Source organism: Triturus cristatus, chromosome 5_1 (genome assembly GCF_964204655.1).
Source record: "Triturus cristatus chromosome 5_1, aTriCri1.1, whole genome shotgun sequence".
Lineage (NCBI taxonomy): Eukaryota > Metazoa > Chordata > Amphibia > Caudata > Salamandridae > Triturus > Triturus cristatus.
The window spans coordinates 868,076,158-868,089,329 of record NC_140587.1 but is presented as its reverse complement, the minus strand read 5'-3'; the positions used below and the strand labels follow the sequence as shown (position 1 = coordinate 868,089,329).

At 42.7% G+C, this 13,172-nt stretch overlaps 1 protein-coding gene across 1 annotated transcript in view; it reads right to left on the bottom strand.

The window, feature by feature from the left end:
• SOCS6 (suppressor of cytokine signaling 6) overlaps positions 1 to 13,038 on the bottom strand; it is a 151,143-nt gene extending 138,105 nt beyond the window's left edge. The window contains exon 1 of the mRNA XM_085605906.1: positions 12,712 to 13,038. The gene's annotated coding sequence lies outside the window, so the exon portion shown is untranslated. The remainder of the gene's footprint in view (positions 1 to 12,711) is intronic.
• Between the last annotated feature and the right edge of the window lie 134 nt (positions 13,039 to 13,172).

The window sequence follows — 13,172 nt, the reverse complement described above, 5'->3', positions numbered from 1 at the left end:
CCACACGGCTTGCCCACGTCTCATGTCTCACACCCAAAAACGAGTCCACCGAAACACAACGGTGACGGATATCCCATCTGACGAAATATAAATCCCATTATATCCTATGGGATTTATATTTCGACAGACAGGATATCTGTTGCTATTTTGAAGGAGTAGCCCGACCGACGAGATGTAAATCGGGCCCTGAGTCTCTGATGTATCTTTATATTTCTGAGTCTTTCTTCCTCTTTTTTTTCTATATCAATCTCTCGGCCTCCTCCCAATATTTGCTCATTTTTTACCTACTTTCATTAAACTCCTTCATAAACTCCTTTTCAATCTTATTTAATCTGAATGTTTGTTTAAATTCTGCAACAGCGTTACATATTTTGACAAAGTCCCCAAAATGTGTATTTCTATAAAGGAAATCTGAGTTCTCACAATAGGTACTCTCTTCAAATAAACATTATAATCCACAAAAATGTGTTTGAGGGAATCCTGTCAATAGAACACATTTAGAAACACACTACATGACAGAGAAGAGATGAGTGGGAGTTGCTTATTCGTCAAGTCCTCAGTAACTGAAGCAGGTAAGAAGGTGCATATATAACAGATACTTACACTCCATATTTGAATATTCTTTTGAAAAAACTAAAATGTACATCCTTCCTAAAATCACCAACAGAACTATCTCTATGCAGCATTTTGTTATTTGGATAATTTCTTTCAGTCATCAAGGTCTGTTTAATTATATTTTGAGGTGAGTACAAAATCTAACCACTAATTGTGTGGTGCAAAATCGATAAAGCAGCACAGTTTATGTATTTAATTTATTTTAAGAAGGGAAATCTAGTATCTGCAACTCGATACCTAGGGTACAAACAAAACAGACTCTAACTATGAAATGAGCCAAAAACTTCAATTCAAATATCAGTCCAATAATTCATTAGTAAGTTATTCAGGAATTATTGTGTCAGCTTTTAATCAGTTTATGCTCACATAGGTTCTTTAAAAAATGAATGGCTAATCTGTGAAATCAACAGCTTCCGTATCTGATTGTTCTGATTGTGGGACATCAACTAGATATGAGCAATTAGGAGCTGCATACTGTCTGTTAGGCACTTTTAGTCTCTTTGGTCTTTTGACGTTCAGCTGTTAGCTATCACTGTCATTTTGTTATATCTGCTCTAATTCCACTTCGATTATATCCGGTCTTTGTTCTTTCTTCTGTGTTCTTTTCCTTTTTCTTGCTTCCTTTGGCCATCTTTCTTCACTATACACTTTTACTTGAAGTGCTTACAACTGTCTCCTACCACTGCTGGTATCCTTACTTCAGTTGACATGGGTCAAGTACTGTTTCTGATTTGATAATTTTCACCCCTCATGGCAGACCAAGACTTGCCTGGGGTTTAGGAGATACGGAGCGGTAACCCTTGTCTCAGGTTCCTTCGCTGATAATGAGACTCTGAAGTGACTTCACATGGAGCTTGGCCCTGTACCGCTAGTCTTGTTCTGACTGGGTATGCTGATATTAATTCTTTAAAGACCCATCTTGTGCTTCTTCGCCTGAATCCTCGCACTGGCAAATAGTTCTATTTGATGAATCATTGACTGTTGTCACCAATTCTTCATCAACTCGCCTCATCCTCTTTGTGAGCGATGTATAAATCCACTGTGGCAATCCAGCACATTTCACAGCAGTGTTGGTTGGTCACAAGGATCACTTGATGCAGCCCCCTCCAATGAGGGTCCAGGCAAGTCTTGCAATGCTTTTTCTCACCAAAACCTAGGGTTGAGAGCATGACACAGCTTTTACCCCGCAGGTGGCATCACTAAGTCCACCTAATTAAAGATAGACTGCACCTCATCAGCTAGACCCCTGTAATACTCAAGAACATTGGCATGTGTGATATTCACAAGTGCAGCTGTAGGGACAGAAGGGATTCTCATGATTCCCATTGCTCTCCCCATCGGCACTCCATGGGCGGGGGAGTCCTGGTCTTTTACTTGAGGTGCTTCTGAGGCTCATCAGAACAAGTGGGAGCGTATTGGGCCATCTTAGTGAGGTGGGGGCACACTCCTTCGCTATCTTGGGTTTCAACATACTGTTGACTTGCTGAGTGACTCATAATGCTTCCAGTCTCCAGCTACTAATACCTTTCTGGTCGATTTGTATGGCTACACAGCTTAACGTCAGCATTTGGTCACACTTCCACTAAGATATACCTCAATCCATTACAAACCGGCATTTCAACAAAGTGTAACTCCATGTTATTGAATGGGCCATCTGACTTTCCTACTTGTTTACGGTCACTGTTTTCTTGCCAGCGTGTAACTGCTACATCTTTGACACAAATGTTTTGCCGTGGACCTAAAATGGGTGTTAAACCAGTACTTTTGAAACAAGCAAATTATCCCATCCAACGTGAGTAGGGCCAATGAAGTGTCGAGTAATTGTGGACAACATGGAATTTGGTAAGACAGGCCTACCATCATTTGAAACCCAGGTCTCATTTGCATCTTTTATGCATCCTTCTCTTCATGTTGGTATTCTTTAAGCTCATGAATGTCTGAAGTGTTGTCAACAAAATATTGGCTATGGGGAACTGTCAGTTTTACATGGTCCTTCCAAATTGAATGAGCTGAACTCAAGAACTCAATATTTTTCCACCTTTTATGCGTGTCTGTTACGTGCGATGTGACCATGTTGTCATAGCTCGTGTGTGCATCACATTTCAGAATAGAAATCTCTCTAGGTAACTGCAGTGCTACAAGACGATTTAGAATATGCATTCCATTGCAGATGGGGGAGCCAGAGGATGTCATAAAACCCTTTTGTGATTGCCCAAGTCATGGACCACGCCAAAATCAAACTTGCAGACAATGAAGATTGTAGCACTCAAATTATTGCCCATGGAACAGGCTCTCTTTAGAACGATCAGTTCAGCTCTTTGAGCTGAGGATACATTGCTCAAATAGGATGCTTCCACGATACCAGATATGGAGCAAACTGTTTTCACTGCTCTGTGTTCCGTAACAGTCCATCAAACAAAACCCATCCACAAATAATGTCTAATAGGCCATTTCGAGTGGTACATCCAGGTGTTGCAGGATTTTGAACATTGCATTTTCTGACGGAATGTGTTCAGCTACCAAGATTACTTGTTCATATTTTGTTATACAGCTGTTTGTCATACGCTGAGTTTGATTGAGTATGTGTTAGCAAAATATCAACTGAATTAGGACCATCACATGAGGCCAGAACCCATCGCTATTCCTTCACTCTGTTGGATTCTGACACAGACTGCTACAACCAATTTCAGGCAACCGGATGCCACAGCCACCAAATCCATTGTGGCTGATAAGTAGGTTGCTGGCTGTTTCACTTCTCCGTGGGTCTCTACTAACACAGTCAGTGTGCACCCTACACGTTCATGACAGAGTGGGAAAAAAAATCCTTCTCATAGTATGGCATTCCTAGGGCTGGTGTGCTACTGAGTTTGTCTTTGAGCTCCAGGAAGGCACTCGTGACAATCACAAGAGTCAGGGATCTGCTGGAATCTAGGATTTTGTTAAAATGAAATCCTTTACTTTGCACATTTTCCTGCACCATTAGGGCTTGTGGCATTTTTGTGTTATATATCCTCTGATTCTACTTATTTTGGCCAGGAGTCAACTGCGCTGGGGTTGTTGACTGCATAGCCCTTTTCTGAGGCGTCACATTCATGTTCTGAAATTGAGGATTCATCTGAGCATCATTCAGTACTCGGTTAGGATTCAGTCTACACTCTTGTTTCAAATGTCCTATCGTGTTACAATAATGGCATGGTATGCTCCTTTTCAGGGCACATATGTCCACTTTCACATTTGACTTGTCAATAAAACCTTTGCATCCTTGAAGAACAATATTCCCTGTTGGTGCTTAGACAACACCTCCTTGAACGCCAGCTCCTTGCACACCTACATTCATACTAGAAACAAAATCAAAACCAGAGTGACATGGAAGAACTGCTCTGCTGAATCCTCTGAGCCAGCGCTGTGTCAGCATGTACTTTTCCTTACTTTTCCTTTGTTGTGCATCATAAGTATCATTACAGTATTTTGCATACTTCAATATTTCATTCAGAGAATTTGTCTGCCAACACATCACATTCTGCTGTATCTGAGAACTATGTTCTGGGTGTAAACCAAGCACAAACACTGAAACTAATCCACTAAGACTTTCAGGAGCTGGATCTTGATCTTCACTGTATTGTCTATGTATCTGCATTAGCCTCTCATAATAGGCATGCTTTGACTCCTTTGGGTCTTACGCTGCTCACTTTTGAGCCACGCGTAGGGGCGGTTAGCGCTCTAGTCTTTTTGCCGCCCTGCCATTTCAGTATATAATGGCCACGCGATGGACGCGCAGCGCCTGAAAGGTAACTCTGCTAATTTGCACTCTCTACTCTTTTGTCAGATAATTATATATTTCTATGTGTTGTAGGGAAGGGGGGGGGACATTTGCACTGATATTTAGAATTGTACTGATTCTTAATATTGTATTGTTTATGTGCAGTTCTGGAGTGTGTTAAACTCTTTTTTATATTCTTAAACGTTTTTCACTGCGCATCGCAGCCATTTTTGGGCCACGCGTAGGGGCGGTTAGCGCTCTAGTCTTTTTGACGCCCTGCCATTTCAGTATTTAATGGCCACGGGCCACACGCAGCGGGCGCGCCTAAGGCAAGCCCGTCTGCGCCCAATCGGGACCAGGGGCCAGGACCGCTGGACCAATCGAGAGGAGTACTTATAGCTATTCTCCCTCCCTGTTAAAGGAGCTTAAGACCGTGTCGTACCCCGATTGTCTACTATTTAATTTTGAAATCATGGCCTCACTTTGCCCCTGCTGCGTGTTTGCACTTAAGCCTAGTAATGGTCACTGTTCAGTAACTGACAAACCTCAGTACAATCCTTCCGTCATCCACCGCAAGAGAGTGGTGGGAAAGCACTCCTTTTTCTAGATAAATTGTCGCACACTTGCAAAGCATAAGCTAGATATTCTGGATCTCTTGATTAATGAGAAACCAGGTGCCATTTTCCTTACCAAAACTTCGTTTCATGGTAGCTCTGGTCCCGACAAAGCAATTGCTGTGCCCCCCAAATTATGCTATTGTTAGACGTGATAGGGGAATTAAAATTGGAGGAGGTATAGCCATTATTTTTAAAAATTATTTTATTTGCAAATTTGATGCTTTACCGTTCCAGGGTTGTGAGGCCGCCCTTTTCAGGCTTATTTTAACCCCCCAATTCACCTTTTTGGGAATTTTACTCTTATCGGCCACCTGGGCCTGCAGCGGCCTGGGTCGCGTCTTTTACGGATCAAGTTATACCATATCTCGTAGATGCTACCAATTTTACTATATTGGGCGATTTAAATCTTCATTTCAAAGAGAGTTCCTGTGTAACCAGTACTGCACTTATCTCTGACTTTGCTGCGGTGAATTTGCTACTTTGTAACTCGGGCCTACCCATGGGGCTGGCCATCTACTTGACCCCATCTTCTCTAATATGCATACTATGTGTTGCTCCCCAGCTTTGCCTGTTTTGTAGTCCGATCACTTCCTAGTTGGCTTCTTAATCTCAGATGACTTACTTGATCCGTCCCCTATGGTCTCTGGTCTTTCAGCTAAATCTAGGAAATAGGGGAATTTGAACATTGATGTGTTCAATAATATGCTATCCAAAACTGCCCCTATAGTCGGCCTCTCATTTGCAGACGATGTGGCGGCCGTTCAAAGTTGGATCTCTAATTCTGTTGAGGTCTGTCTCCCTTTATCCACCATTAAGGCAAACAATCACCGCCCACCTGCTCCCTGGTTTACAGATAAGTTAAAAACAGAAAAAAGCAAATGCAAAATATTGGAGAGACATTGGAGGAAGAGATATGCCCCAGAGGTAAAACTTACCTATAAAAAAGCTTTAAGGGATTACCATACACTTTGCAAGAGCGCCCGCACAGATTATGTGACATTAGCTGTGTCCAGAGCACAGAATAATTCCAAGCAACTATTCAAGCTTGTAAAAAATCTGTCTGGAGCTGATTGCTTACCTGCTTCTCCGGATCTGAGTGCTTTACAATGTGAGGACCTTGCTATATTCTTTTTGAGTAAAGTTGAAAAAACCTATGGCTCATTCCAGGAATCTTACACCGAATAATGCCTCACAGCAATCTGGGAATTCCCTTCTTTTTGCTAATGTTGGGCTCTTGTCTGTTGAGCATACTGACAAACTTGACTTCTGGGCACCCTTAGAAATTAATTCATTCCTGCAGATTTTTGGGAGCCTTAAATCTGGCTCCCCTAGAGATCCCATTCCTGTCACTGTTCTGCAGAAATTTGCACAACCCTCCCTGATGCTGATCATGGAGCTGCTTAATGCATCTTTAAAAGAGGCTATTGTTCCATCTATCTGGAAACATGCGATGGTTCTCCCATTATTAAAGAAGGCATCTGCTGACCCCACTCAATTATCTAATTTTAGGCCCATTTCCCTTCTTCCTGAGTTTTCCAACATTTTGGAAAAGCATGTCAATTTTCAATTGTCATCTATTGGGAATTCCCGAACTTTCCTTCATGGTTCCCAATCAGGCTTCAGAGCGGGTTTTTCGACCGAAACCGCTTTGCTTGGGGTTACAGATATGGTACGTCAGCAAGTAGACGCGGGCGACACTGTGGCACTTATACATGTAGATTTAAGTGCCTCTTTTGACACCGTTTCGCATACCGTGCAGGCCTTGCAATCACTGGGGATGACCGATAGAGCACTCAAATGGCTTGCTGACTTCTTGACGAATCGCAGGTTTCAGGTTTTTCGCCAATAGCGTGCTCCGAGACTCACAATTCACCGTATGGGGTTCCTCAAGGCTCTATTCTTAGCCCTCTATTATTTAACATCTATGTTAGGCCTATGGCGCTGATTACAGAGGAAGCTGGGTTGTCTCTTTTTTCATACACCGATGACACCCAGATTGTCTTCTCCCTCTCTGCTGATGGGGCGTTTAAACCCTCTCTACTTCAGGCCGGTTTGAGGAATATTGCAGGCTGGATGCATACCAACCTGTTAAAACTCAACGGGGAGAAAACTGAAGTGCTAATTGTGGACAAAAATAAAGATGTGTGGGGGGCCACGGCACTGGCCCACTGAAATGGGTCCAGTGCCTCAACCTAAACATCAAGTCCAAAATTTGGGCGTCTTAATTGACGACCAATTGTCCATGCAGCAGCAAGCAGTGAGAGTAGCCTCTACCTGCTTTACAATCCTTTGATGGCTAAAAAAAATCTCTTGGATGTTGCCTCCTCCGCCCAACGTACTGTGGTCCAGGCGCTCATCACCTCTAGGCTGGACTACAGTAACATTTTGTATTTGGGTGCCTCTAAGGAAGTGTTACGCAAGCTGCAGTTAGTACAGAATGATGCGGCGAGGCTGCTGTGTAAGATCCCCAAAACTGCTTCTATCTCTGTATCACTTTGAGACCTCTATTGGCTCAGGATTGAGTGCCGCATTAAGTTTAAGACTTTGAGTCTTATGTTTAAGATAAAATCTGGGAAGGAACCTCCCTACCTGATGACTCTTGTTCACCCCTATGTTCCTTCCCGTGCACTCCGATCAGCCACTCAGGCTAAGTTTATTATTCCTAGTGCGTATGGGTGATTGCTCTTTTTCCCACCTGGGTCCTTCTTTATGGAACTCCCTTCCGGCAGGACTCCGAAGTGAACCCTCTTATGAAATTTTCCGATGGGGAATAAAAACTTGGCTATTTAACATGTAGATTCCTTTTCTTCTCTTTTGGCTCTTTTCAGGTGGCACTGGGAAACCCTAGGGTAGTTGTGCGCCTTACAAAATTAAAATAACAATAACATTATTTTAGACCAATTCTCCTCTCTCTGCAGAACCTTCGGTTTCAAATGCTCTATTACTGCTCTGTATTTCCCCATCACTTCCGAAGATGGACTATTATGTTGGGCAACTCTTGTTGGTTCTTCTATTGGCCAATTCGCAACCACTTTAGTTCCATCCATTGATCCTTGAGAACCACAATCGCATCACCACAAGCAAAGTTTTCAAATCTGCCAAAAGTACCTTCAAAATGGTTACAAGTCCTACCATCTCTGTGTACCACTTATCTGGCTCTTCCCTGAGCTTTGGTAATTTGTTTGTGAATGAAAGAAGACCAGATCGACTCAAAGGTGCTTTGTAGGAAGCTGGCTCTCTATATAGTGTACCAAAATGAGGTACACTGTGCAGAGAGTCCAGGCAACCCTTATTGGTTTACAGAGGCACAAGTAACAAATCTAATTGCTCTCTTTTGTGGTAGTGTGGGTGAGCAGGTTTGGCTTATCAGAGAGTAGGGCTAAACATTTGTTGTACCCACAGAGGCAATAAATGAGACCCTCACTCAAGATCAATTTAGAAAAATAATACATATTTTATATAAATTTCAACACCCAAGAACTTCGGGATCAAGTAAGTACTTTTTAAGATATTGATTTTTAAATGTAAGTAAAATGCTCACTTACATAAAAACCCTCTTTCAACGTACCCCTCTTCCTCCTTACAAATCAACCAGAGTCAATGCTGCAAAACACCCTGCAGTTGTAAATTTGATGTTGCTAAACCCAGTCTTGTTAGAAGGCACTTAGCCTACAGCAGGTCATCCAAAATAAAGAGTTCCCTCCAAGGCGTACCCTCCCTGAAGCCACCAACTCGAAGCATCACTCTTGTGGCAGTAGCTGCTCCTTTCATGAGGGAGGGTCTTAAAAATCCCACTCACTGCCTTACTTTTAATTGTAAAGTTCTTTAACAACTGAAGGGAGGAACCACCAATGGAAAATCTAATTTATGCTGACTGGAACACTAGCAGCTGGAACTAGGAGGTGCTTAAATGGCCATACGAACCCCATGCAATCTGCAACTGGTTGCAAAATAGAATCATCCTTCCTGAAAAAGAAAAAGCAGTCACCTCAGAAAAACCATCCCTGGAGGTGACTATCCTAAATGTCAAGTTGTTCCATCTCTAAGCTGTGTACTTGTCGGAAGATGCCTTTGGTGTAGAGAACAGTACACTGGGGCTTAGGATCAGTGCTCCAGCAGCCTGGACATTACATTCTGGCAGTGAAAAAACAGTGGAACCCCGAACACTCAATATGCCAACGACCACATCTTCCCTACCTAAATTCACTGTGACCAATTCCTCCGGTTGGAGGCTGCTTGCATTATACATTGTGTGAGCATCTTTTCAAACTGAGAATCAGACGTAGGTGTATGGGAGGAGGCTGACATCTTTCATGAACTTGTAAACCCAAAAAGATGTCCTGCAAAGCGCATTCCGGCATTGGGTTACAGCTTTCAAGGCAACCTAGATATTAAACAGCAAAAGGTTGTCTGTATATTAATTTGTTTTAACTTGTGCAGTCCTTCTTCTGTCTTCCACAGGGCCAGTAGTGTTCTGAAGAGGGTGCCCAGGGGGTTCATATTTATGGCTGGCACTACCTTGTTGGTGGGGGTGACTACTGGCCCCTTCCCAACCAATTGGGAAAAAGTTCCCGGTGATAACCTTACCCACTTTTGCAGCAGACGTGTGCCCTACTGTAAACAATCCCACAGTGCCCCTTTCTACTTGAAACCAAGATGGCAGAGCCTTTCTTCCTCTGTGCAGAGCCCCTGTGCCTACCCTAGAGGTGTGGCCAGGGAAATGAGCAAACCCTCCCCTGTGGTCACTCAAAACCGGTTCTGGGGGCAGCTTCTCTCCCACTGGGATTTGTGCCTGCCTCGCTAGAAGGACAATTGAAGGGGCTGGCTCAGGAATGAGCTAGATCTGCCTGTGACAGGCAAGCCCCTTTGAAGATAATTAAGTTGCTGGAAACTGACAGATGGTAATTCTGTAAGAGATACAGGACACCTTCCCAATTCACACTTCATCAAGGAGCTATTCAGCTCCTGGATGACAGTTAGAAGTTCATGCATATGTGCTTCTTGATGCTTTAGACTGGGAAATGGTGATGTTTTAAAAGTACCTTTTGTAAAATATGTTACAAATCTGACTTTAACAATTGATTGGATTTGAATTAACTATTTTTAAAAGTCTAAGAATTTAATTTTGTTTCTGGTTCCTAGGCTGAGATAACTTTATTAACTTTAATAGTGCATACCAATGTTTTCCCATGAAACAGCTGAACTTTCACATGTCCTACTTTCCGATATCATGCACCCTGCCTTGTGAGCATTTAAGACCTACTTAAGGGTGACTTATTAATATTTAAAAGAAGAGTAGACGCCTGTCAAAAAGGTGGGGGGGGGGGTTATTTTGACAGGTTGAATTTGCAGTTTAAACCAGGACAGCCAGGTCGGCAGACCTGCAGTCATGTTTTGCATTGTCACTTTATTGGTGGCACACTATTGTAGTGTAGTTCCTATATTCCTGATAGGCTCTGCGCATTGGAATAACATACACTATAGTTTTGACATAGGACTGAGGTCAGTATGTCTCTATCGAGTACATTAAACTTAATTACTTTTGTGTGCCAGCTAACTCAGAGGTCACTAGAAAATTCTCGAATAAACAAAAAGGAATTAGTTTCTGACAACCGCATAATAACAATCTCGTGGAAATAATAGATAATAGTTTCACTCAGTCAATCGTGCATGCTTCGTTTCTACAGAGTTACACAGAAAGAGATAGACGGGCGTTTCAATAAAAAGGGTTTATTGAACTGTCTTATTTCTCGTGCAAGAGATATGAACTGCTACAATCGTAAGACAGAATGCGAAGTATAATACGTACAGCGTTAGCAGTATGATAAAACAATACTGCAATAGCATGGTTTATAGCAGGCAGTTTTAAACTCACTATCACCCCATTCCAGCGCTGCACACTTTTTCATGATTTCTTCATACACCTAGCTCACATAAGGTTTTAGTATAACCCAGTTGCCCACTTAAAACATCCCTGAGCTCCTCCCTTGTAGAGAGGGCGTTGTATCCCGCGTTAGGACTAGGTCTTGACGCGAGGAGGCACCCCTATAATGAAGCATGACAACGACGGTGTGTGGGGGGAACCGTCCTGTAAAGAGATATCCCCTACGTTGCGCTTGGTTTTCTTAAATCCACCTTCCTGTCAGCCACACAGTCTGGACCCATGGGCTCGTTGTGAATAGTTGTTGATAAGTGGGCAGCGTGCCCACGCAGGTCCTTAAATCTCCTCCAGGCCCTCTTTGGGTGTGCACATTATTTAGATGAGTCCCTGAGTGGCCCAGGGCTACATATTCCCATTTTGACACAACCAAGAATGACTTTCCTTGAGAAGATTTCTGGGCGGGGTGGATTGAGACCGCTTAATCCTTGAAATAATGCCCAGGCACATAAGAAGCTATTTGGGGCTCCAGTAAATGCAAAGTTTCATTTCAAAGTGTGATATTTAATATTCCAACATGTTTTTAATTATTTTGCTCAGAAGTGCTAAGATGCAGGAACATATTCCGAAAACTAGGAAGGACAGAAATGATTTGTACACTATTGAGGAAAACAAAGTGCCTCAGTGGCAGCCTCTACTTTCTTTCATTCTTCTTTACCAATTCAGGGCCCTACCAGCTCAGTGTAGGCCCCTTTAAAACAGAGGTGTGTGTGGTTGTATAAGATATTAACTTAAAAGAAAAAAATATTCTGAAACTTTGCTGAAAAAAACAAAGGCTAAAGCATACATTTCAACATTTTAGAAGCGGAAAGTGGGCGATTTGAAAAAGAAAATCGGGAGAATGTATATCCTCCATCGACTTCAATTGAAATAGAGGCAATTTCAGACAGGAGACAGCCAAAATGAAGCTATTTTTGGGCTTCAAAATTCATGCGTCTCCCGCCTGAATCGGGTCTATTGTATGTATGACTCAAGTGACCTAGTTAGTAGTTGAAATGAGATAGGAACTAACGCTTACAAACCTAAAACCTGTGAAAATTGCTAGATATAGTTTAGTGAACTGTCTATAGCGTGTGCCCCCAAGCCTTGTTTATGACCTCACATATTACATCACTCATGACATGTTAAATGACATAATTGATAACATCAGTAATGACGTCTACTGCACCGCCGAACCGAAATAATATATATTTTTTTTAATTTGACATAAGTGTGGATCCTTTTTGGACCCTCCTCCCCCCCCACACACACACCTGTCTGTCTGGCAGTCCTCATTGACCACATTGAGAATGACTCGAAGGAAGAAATATTTTTCCTTTTTTTCCACATTTAACAATAAATATAGACAGATAAATAGATGCTTCTCTGTTTGTATTTATATGTAAAGATGGAAAACTGGGAGCCTTAATTACAAAATGTGGGTACACTAGAATGGGGTGTTTTCCTCAGGAATTTAAGTATGCTGCCCTTTCCCCCTCACTATGTAGAGACCCTCGTTCCATCGCAATCATACCCCTTTCACATTCATTCAGCACTTCAAATTTATCATAAGATGGCAACCAGCGATTTTTAAAATACCTAAAGGAAGTCACCGCAGCTATATCACTCCGCACTTGCACCTCAGTGTCAATAGTCCTTTCTCCAACATGCAACTTAAAACTCGCTTCAGGGTATTAATTCCTTGTTCTCAGATAGCCGTCTCTACAACAAACACTGCAACTCGTCTGTACAATAGATATTAGTATTGGGGTGCAAGACACTGGGGTTGTGTTTACACTCACCTGTGCATAGCTTGGGTCTTGATATTCGATTGACCTCCTTGCTCATGAAGCCCTGACTCTCGGTGTGTGCCTGCTGAAAGGATGTCCAAACTGATTTCCTCTTGTTTATAGGTTTAGTGTCTCCTCTTCTGCTCATGTAATGTTATTCGTGGGTCTCCCCCAGCTCGTGTCTTGTCATGACCGGTTCACTTGTCTGGAACAAGCAGCGCATTCTTGCCAGACGGGCTCTACTGTCGCGTCGAGGGCACTGGCGCAGCGCGAGGCTCCCTCTGCCTCCCTGCATCCGGTTTTGGCTGGTAGAGTGTGTGGCTCGAGGTTGTTGTGTACGTACTCGTATCGCACCTCCCCGCCCCTATCTCCCCCCCCCCCCCCCGATGACTTGCAGAACTAGATGGAAAAGGCCTTTCCCCTTTTATTTACTCCGTCTACTTGCATCCTCTCTGTAGAGAGAAGTAATAACA